Source organism: Lycium barbarum, chromosome 5, assembly GCF_019175385.1.
Source record: "Lycium barbarum isolate Lr01 chromosome 5, ASM1917538v2, whole genome shotgun sequence".
NCBI classification, from domain to species: domain Eukaryota; kingdom Viridiplantae; phylum Streptophyta; class Magnoliopsida; order Solanales; family Solanaceae; genus Lycium; species Lycium barbarum.
In genome coordinates this window covers 115,027,626-115,037,101 of record NC_083341.1, presented here as the reverse complement: position 1 = coordinate 115,037,101, position 9,476 = coordinate 115,027,626, and positions in this window count along the sequence as shown.

Here is a 9,476-nt window from a genome sequence, read left to right as displayed (position 1 = left end):
ATGAACGAATTTCACTTATTCCAAACTTTTAAAACAACTTTACCTTTACAAAATATTATTATCCTTATATGTAAAGGGAACTAATTTTATCCGGATATTATAAATCCGAATCTAAATACCCTATATGTTGTCACGACCCGACTAGAGGGCCATGATGGGTACCCGGAGATGACTACCGAGCACCACTCATCATGCTAACCATCATACTCAACCTGTAACATACATAACCTCCCAGGCAATACATCTATATACATAAGCCCTCACGGCTGCAAAAATGTTATACAAAATATAGACCGAGGTGTTCATAAGACATATGTTATATCCCGTATTTTTTATACGTCGAGTTATTCGCAAGAGAATCGACTCAAGTTAAAGACGAGATCATTTTCGGACACGAAATAGAAATCTTTAATTTTCAATTTTAACTAAAACATAAATTGTTTATAAATTTTATTTAGTGTAAAAATATTATTGGAGATTAGGGATTAATTAATTTTGATTAGATTACTAAGTAAGAATTAGTGATTAATTAAATTAATTAAGATTAATTACTAAGTGGGCCCCACCCGAAGTTAAAAAAAATAAAAAAAATAAAAATCCAAGAAGTGGATTTGTGACTCACAAAGGAGGGGGACACGTTTCCTCCTAGGGGTGACCCTATATATAAGAAAGAAGATGAACATAGTTTCATTTTTTCATCCATTTTCAAAAAACAATCAAAGGAAAAAAAAAAAAGGAGATCAACCATGGCTGCTCTCGGCCAGCCATGGTGGTGAGAAAAAAATTGGATCTTTGAATATTTTGATCAATTTCAAGTGCAATACAAATCCAAGGAGGTGATAGCAACATTTGATTTTAAGTTGGAGAAGAAGAAATTGTAAAATCGGAAGAATTGAGCGTACAAATTTCTCCGAGGAAATTGTGGTACGATTTTCCTATTTTATGGTGTAATGTTGTTAATAGTGTTATAATGGAATTATTAAAATTGGATTGGACGAAATTGGAATAAAGAAAATACATGAAATTGTTATTATATGAAATAGTGGGTTGAAATGGATTTAGAAAGGTTGTTGGGTTGTTAGAATTGTTATGGGCTGAATTGTGAGAATTTTATATGTATATCTTTGTTTTTGGTATTTCTGCGTTAACAGGAGAATAATTTGAAATTCGGGTTAGACGAATATATAGGGGAAACGCTGCCCGATTTTCGTTAAGTCCTTAAATAATGAAAAACCCTTAACGAGAAAGTATAAGTTAAAGAATGAGTTCTATAAGCGAAGGGTTATGGATTTACGGACTAGAAAGTATAGTTACTAATGATAACGTTACTTTTATGTTAAATAGGCTAAACGAGTTTGTGAATAGTCATTAACAGGTATGTAAAGCTGTCCCTTCTTTCTTTTGGCATGTCTTAGATTTAAGTGACGAATGATATGAGCTTTGGGGTAATTCCATTCATAAGTTTCGAGTGTGATTCATGATTCCTATTTACTTCTTGATGTTAGAACTCTTAAATGATTGAGCTTCCCTTTCGAGTTTTCTATCATTGGATAGTAGTCGATATATAAGTTCCTATTCTTAGGAACTCTATGATAACTAATGTCCAGACTTCTATAAGATGTTTCATACTATATTGACATATGACTATGATTCCTAAGGCTCTTTGATATACTTTATGATGACATCCGAGGGACGTTTGATATGTTTCCGAGTGGCATTCAAAAGGTATTTGCTATGACTATTGGCTTGACTTTCAAATGATAGTTCGTGCTGATTATTCCATTGAGTCTTTGATATACCCGGATATGTACATATGATTCCAGAAGTTCTATTCTGATATAATCCACAGTGACATCCGAAAGGTATTTGGTATGACTATTGTCCTGATTTTCAAATGACAGTTCGTTTTGATTATTCTATCGAGTCTCAGATGTGTTTTAACTTGCATATGGTTTCTCACTACTCTGCTCGTGCGTGCCTCAATATGTCTTTCACTGAGTCTCGGGCCAGGACACATTTTCGTGCACAGTTTCACTGCATTGTTCACCGAGTCCCTCACTAGAGGGCCGGAATATGATATATATATACTGGAGTTATGCTGTGTTATGGCGTTATGCTGTGTTTATGGAGTTATGCTGTGTTATGGCGTTATGTTGTGTTTATGGAGTTATGTTGTGTTATGGCGTTATGATGTGTTTATGGAGTTATGCTGTATTATGGCGTTATGATGTGTTTATGCAGTTATGCTGTGTTATGGTGCCAAAGACAGGGTGGCAACCATGTTCACCGAGTCCCATAATGGGCCGGGTATGATATATGATATTGACATGCATGATTTATGTTTCAAAAGGGTAAGTGTTTTGGTATTCTGGACATTATACTTGTTTTCTGTACTCCCTATTTCATTTATTATCCGTTTTACTGTATTTCATGCTTTATATACTCAGTACATATTCCGTACTGACCCCCTTTCTTTGGGGGGGGGGGGGGGGGGGGGGGGGCGTTTCATGCCCGCAGGTACAGATAGTCGGTTTGGTAACCCTTCAGCATAGGACTTCTACTCAGCTGTCTTGGAGAGCTCCGTTGTTCCGGAGTTTAGACTTTTGGTACAGATCTTCTGATATATATGTATGTTTATCCAGGGGTACGACGGGGCCCTGTCCCGTCATATTTCACTGTTAGTACTCTTAGAGGTCTGTATACATATGTGTGGGTTGTGTATAAGTTCTGTTCAACTGTGCCTATCCGATGTGCTATGATCTGATGTCCGTCTGTAGTGGCAGCCTTGTCGGCTTGCATATGACATGATGTTGATGTGTAGTGGCAGCCTTGTCGGCTTGCGTATCGTTTTATGATTTGATCAGTTGTGACTCCTCCGGAGACAGTTTATCTGAATATACATATATGACGACGTTATGAACCATTGGAGTTCTTTTGCAAGTTTCCATATTATTCATAGATTCAGTTTGATTATATGTAACAGGTCGTATACGGGTGTCCACTTCGGGCACTAGTCATGGCCCACGGGGTTGGGTAGACAACATATACTACCCACACATATGTATCTACGAGCCTCTAACTGGAGTACTGAGCATAAGAACGGGACAGGACCCCGTCATGCCCGAATATGTACACAAAATAATAAATGTCAAAACGGCACCTCCGGTGTAGAGAAGTGCTCATGTGCACGCTGACCTGGCTCCTAAGAATCTGGGTCGTCTCCCTGTCTACCTATGGGCATGAAGACAACGTCCATAAAAGAAAGGATGTCAGTACGAGCAATGTACTGAGTATGTAAGGCGTGTATGATAACATGACAAGGAAACATAGAAAACATAAGAAGAACGTATAAGTACAACTGCTTGCCTCTTGAGGCGGAATCTTGCATGCTCACCTTTAAAACATATCACATATACATAAATAAGCTGTCTGAATCAATAACATCATTATCCCGCGTCCGGGCCACCGGCGTCCAGGGTAATCATTTCACGCCGCCCACTAGTGGTGTCTGCCAATGCCATATAGACACGGTGTAATAAGCCACCCGCCTTAGCGGGGCTGCCCGGCCATCTAGGCACGATGTAATCATCATTATACACTCAACATGAAGCATGCATAAGAGCTCAAGTAAAAGCTATAGCTCTATCGGAGTGACATAAGGTCGGTGACCTCCAATTATGTTATGGAATAGTCATGATCGCCATGTCTCACCGTGAAGGAACTAGTGACATGAGGTGAGACTAACAGTAATGAGCAATCATTCAGGAAAAACATAGAATCATAAACCTTATAAAAGCATCAATTCATAAACTTTGGCATCTTTAGAATTAGAACCATCAACCTCATCATTATCATAAAACACAGCTCATCTCTATCACATGAGGAGTTATTAAGAATCCTTAACTTCCATCTTTGGGATGTAAGGAGGTCATGGAAATGTAGAAAAGAAATCATAGTATAAAAGTCATGCCTTTGAAAGAAGGGGACTAGCCTTACATACATTTACGTCTCCTTAACTTTATCAACTAGACGCTTCTCTCCCGAGCTCACGATTCTACATTCAAGGAAATTCGTACTAACATTAGATAACCAAAAACATACTTGAAATTAAGCTAGGGCGACTAAGGCTAACGAAAATTGGGCAGCACCTCCTTTGTTTCTACAACTTTCCCCACATAATAAACAACTTCCAAACATCAATAGCAGCACCCACAATATCATAATCAATAACTTCACCAAGTTAGACATTATTAAATTCTCAAAATCCCCTTTCAAGGTCACCCATAACCACCACCACAACACAACGTCATATGCATTCACATATAATCCTTCTTCAACTCTGTTTATATCACTCATAACATGTCAAGAACTATGATTCAGGTCAAGTTATTATTCAAGAATATCATTATTTCTACATTTGAGCTTCATTTTCCATTTCTTCCCCTAATCCAAGTCTTTCAACCACTCAATATTCTTAATAACATGAAATGAGCATAAAACTCACCTTTGATTGTGTAGGAACGATCTTTGAATGAAGATACTTCTCTTGGAGCAAACCCTAGCTTTAATTCCAAAGGAATTCTTGATTTCCACAAGTCCTAGAGAACATCCTTGCACTTCATTCTACTAATTTTTGGTGTTTACTCTTTGATTTATCATGGGTTTAGGTTGATATAGTGTGGGGAAGGTTCTAGAGGTGTGGAGAGGGTTGGCGAAGATGATAAATGAAAAAAATGAGCTTGGGTCGTCCATATATAAAACAAAATCTGACTCGTCGGGCAATTATACGATACGAATGACAAAGCGTCGATCAGATTGACGGGGAGTCGATCTAACCGTCGAAGTCGTGAAATTTCCAGTGGGCAACTTCCGTTCCCTTTCATTCTATGGTGAGAAGGACGGTCCGTTGAACTGATCGACGGAGCGTCGATCGAATCCGTCGAATGGCCCTTGGGCTAAATCAATTCTACGGTACAATCGGCGAAGTGTCGACCCATCCGATGGTACAAAGAACGACCGTTGAACCCCTCTTTCGTAGAACTGCAGTGAAGTTTCAGTTTGACGAACTTTCCTCCCTTGCCTCAAATTTCTTTGGAATCTTAATTAGAACCGTTAAATATCTCTTCTTACTTGTAGGGGCATCATATACACCTTAACTTACGTTAGTCTATTCACCGCTCGGCAACCCAAAATTCTGAGGTGTAACACGCTCTCCCCTTAAGAACATTCATCCTCGAATGTTAAGTTCTAGAGGGTTTTTCAAAAATTTCGCCAGAGTTTTCCCTGTGGGAAAATACATAAACCCCCCCTCCCAACGTGTACTCGGATTAATTATGATGCACCTAACCTTTGCGGGCGACCTATTACCCCCCTGTCCTTATTTTTTCTGTATTTTTGTACCCTTTTTTGACTGACGTGGCAAAAAACAATTGAAGGCCAGTTGCACAGTGGAGAGTGTTGCATACTCTCCGCCACATTGGTGCCACGCTGCTGCGACGTCACTGCCACTTTTCCTTTCTTTTATTAATTATATTTACACCAATTAACCTCTAATTAACCATTAATTTTCTCTTCTTCATCACTAAACCCTTCTTCTTCTTCTTCTTCTTCTTCTTCTTCTTCTTCTTCTTCTTCTTCTTCATTTCAAGAAATCCATCACCCCATTTTCTTCCTCTATTAACACACACACACACACACACTCAACCCGCTTTCTTCCTCCATTAACAACACACATTCAACCCATTTTCTTCCTCCATTAACACACACACATTCAACCCATTTTCTTTCTCCGTTAACACACCCATTCAATTTAATCATCAATCATAAAGAGCTTATTTTCAAGAAACATTCAACCCATTTTCTTCCTCCATTAACACACACATTCAATTTTATCATAAACCCCCCTTCTTCTTCTTCTTCTTCTTCTTCTTCTTCTTCTTCTTCTTCTTCTTCTTCTTCTTCTTCATTTAAGGCCGTCCCCCGCCCCCCCTCCAAAAACTCGAGGAGCTGCTGCCGCCACCGCCACCCCTGTTGCTGCTACTGCCCCCTCCCCCAACCCGCTCCTCTTGCCCTACCCATTTGAAGAAATTATGTCGATGTTATTTGGACTAAAAATAAAAATACAAATAGATAAAGATTAAACATTACCGAATTAGTACTGGCATAATTAATTTCATAATAATTCCAGTAACCAAACGAACCGTAATATGTTCTACTACTACTGCTTACTATTTTAGCAAAACGTAAAGGCATCATCGTTTGATGAATTGACCTTTAAATAATCCAAAAATGTAAAACCACATAATGTTCTAAACAATCCAACCCATTACCTATCAACCCGACCCGCTTTACATCGACCCAGTACACACTCCATCTTTGAATCAACGCTTCTAAGATCTCCATCTCCAATTTCCATTCTAGCATATTTTATAAGTGAAATTATGGGGGTGGTTGAGGAGAAAAAAGAAGAAAGAGAAAAAGGAGAAAGAAGAAGAAAGAGAAAAAAATGGGTTTTTTTTTAAAATTAATTTTTATTAAAATATAAAAAACTATTTTTACTGTTTTCACTCGCTATTAATTTTTTTTTGCCACGTCAGCCAAAAAGGTTCAAAAATACAGAAAAAATAAGGCCAGGGGGGTAATAGATCGCCCGCAAAGGTTGGGTGCGTCATAATTAATCCGAGTATACGTTGGGGGGGTTATGTATTTTCCCTTTTCCCTGTAATATGGCACTACCATCCTGCTTCAGCAACCCACAATAACACTACCACAAAGGGCTACAATATCATAGCAAGAACATGGCCACACATGACCGGAAAATGAATAAAGAAAACATCTCATACCTGGGGACAATGGCGACTTACCTTGAGCCTCTTCCGGGGGAGGAAACAAATGCGGATATTTGGACTTCATATCTTCTTACACTTCCCAAGTCATTTCTTCTATATTATTTTTCCTCCAAAGAACCTTTACTGAAGTTATATCTTTAGTTCTGAGTTTCCGTACCTGCCCGTCTAGTATGACAATAGATACTTCTTCATAAGCCAACTTCTCGGTGATTTGAACATCATCCACTAGCACGATTCTAGATGGATCTCCAACACACTTGCGAAGCATTGACACATGAAAAATTGGGTTGACTGATTCAAGCTCTGGAGGTAAGTCTAATTCATAAGCTACTTGGCCCACTTGGCGTACAACCTTATAAGGTCCAATATATCGGGCACTAAGCTTTCCCTTCTTGCCGAATCTCATCACACCCTTCATCAGCGACACTTTCAAGAATACCCAATCATTGACTTAGAATTATAAGTTCCGTCGACGATTATCTACATAAGATTTTTGGCAAATCTGGCCTGTCAACTATCGGTCTCGGATAAGCTTGATCTTTTCTACTGCTCGCTGGTTCAGTTCAGCACCTATTAATTGTGTCTCTCCGACTTCAAACCATCGAATTGGCGATCTACATTTCCTTCCACACAGAGCTTCATACAGAGCAATCTGGAGGCTAGAATGATAACTTTTATTGTAGGCGAATTCAATAAGTGGCAGATGATCGTCCCAATTTCCTTCGAAATCCAGTACACATGCTCGCATCATATCTTCTAAGGTCTGAATAGTGCGTTCCGCTTGTCCATCAGTTTGTGGATGAAATGTTGTGCTGAGCCTTACTTGAGTTCCTAAACCTTCTTGAAAGGAATTCTAGAATTTAGCAGTAAATTATGCTCCTCTGTCTGTTATAATAGACACTGGGACACTATGAAGTCGTACTATCTCCTTAAGATACAACTTTGCATAATCTTCCGCTGAATATGTGGTTCTGACTGGAAGAAAATCAGCTGATTTCGTGAGTGTGTCAACAATCATCCATATAGAGTCATATTTGCACCGGGAACGAGGCAAACCTATAATGAAATCCATATTGATCACTTCCCATTTCCAGGTTGGAATATCTATGGCTTGTAACAATCCTCCTGGTTTTTGATGCTCAATTTTCACTTGTTGGCAATTTAGACACTGAGCAGTAAATTCTGCTATGTCCTTCTTCATTCCATCCCACCAACACATTGACTGAAGATCATGGTACATCTTTGTCACTCCAGGGTGAATGGAATACCGAGAGTAATGAGCTTCTTCTAGAATCTGAGGATCTAGTCCTGCAACATTAGGAATACATATCCTGCCTCGGTACCTGAGAACTCCATCCGCTGAAACTTCAAATGGCAACTTCTCTTTCTCAGGAAATGTATCTCTATAGCGACTCAATGGAGGATCTTCATATTGATGCTTCCTCACATCCATGTCTAGGGATGAAACTGCTGGGTTATGCAAGGTAACTCTTTTGTTGCCCGAGTCCATTAAGAGAACCCCTAGGTTAGCTAGCTGGTGGAGCTCGTGGACTATTTATTTCTTCTCCAACTGGACATCACATAGTCTACCCATAGATTTACAGCTAAGAGTGTCGGCCACCACATTCGCCTTTCCGAGGTGATATAAAATACTCACATCATTGTCTTTCAACAGCTCCAACCATCGCCTCTACCTTAGATTCAACTCCTTTTGCTTGAAAATATATTGGAGACTCTTGTGATCTGTGTAGATATCAACATTTACACCATACAAATAATGTATCCATGTTTTTAGTGCATGAATAACCGCAGCTAATTCAAGATCACGGGTCGGGTAATTCTTCTTATGTTTTCGTAGTTGCCTGGAAGTATAGGCTATAACCTTCCCATGCTGCATTAATACACAGCCTAACCTAACACTGGAGGCATCACAATAAACGACATAGCCCTCTGACCCTTCTGGGAGTGTCAGGACTGAGGCTGATGTCAACCTATCCTTCAGTTCCTGGAAGTTGCGCTCACAAGCATCGGTCCACTAAAATTCCGCTGACTTTTGAGTTAACTTCGTTAATGGTGCAGAAATAGAAGAGAATCCTTCCACAAATCTCCTGTAATAGCCTGCTAATCCCACAAAGCTACGGACCTCTATAGGTGTTGTAGGCCTTGGCCAAGTCTTCACCGCCTTAATTTTCTGAGAATCAACGCAAATACCATTAGCTGAGATAATATGGCCCAAAAAAGTCACAAAATTCATCCAAAACTCACATTTCAAAAACTTAGCATACAATTCACGAGTCCGAAGAATCCCAAGGACAGTAAGTAGATGATTCGCATGCTCTGCTTCTGACCGGGAATATACTAGAATATCGTCGATAAACACGATCACAAATAGATCTAGAAAAGGCCTGAATACATTATTCATCAAATTCATAAACACTGCTGGAGCATTAGTCAACCCAAATGAGATCACCCAAAATTCATAATGGCTATATCAAGTTCTAAAAGCCATCTTCGGAGTGTCTTTTTCTCTAACCCTCACTTGGTGATACCCTGATCTCAGATCAATCTTTGAAAACCACTTGGCACCTTACAATTGATCAAACAAATCGTCGATTCTCAGAAGTGGAT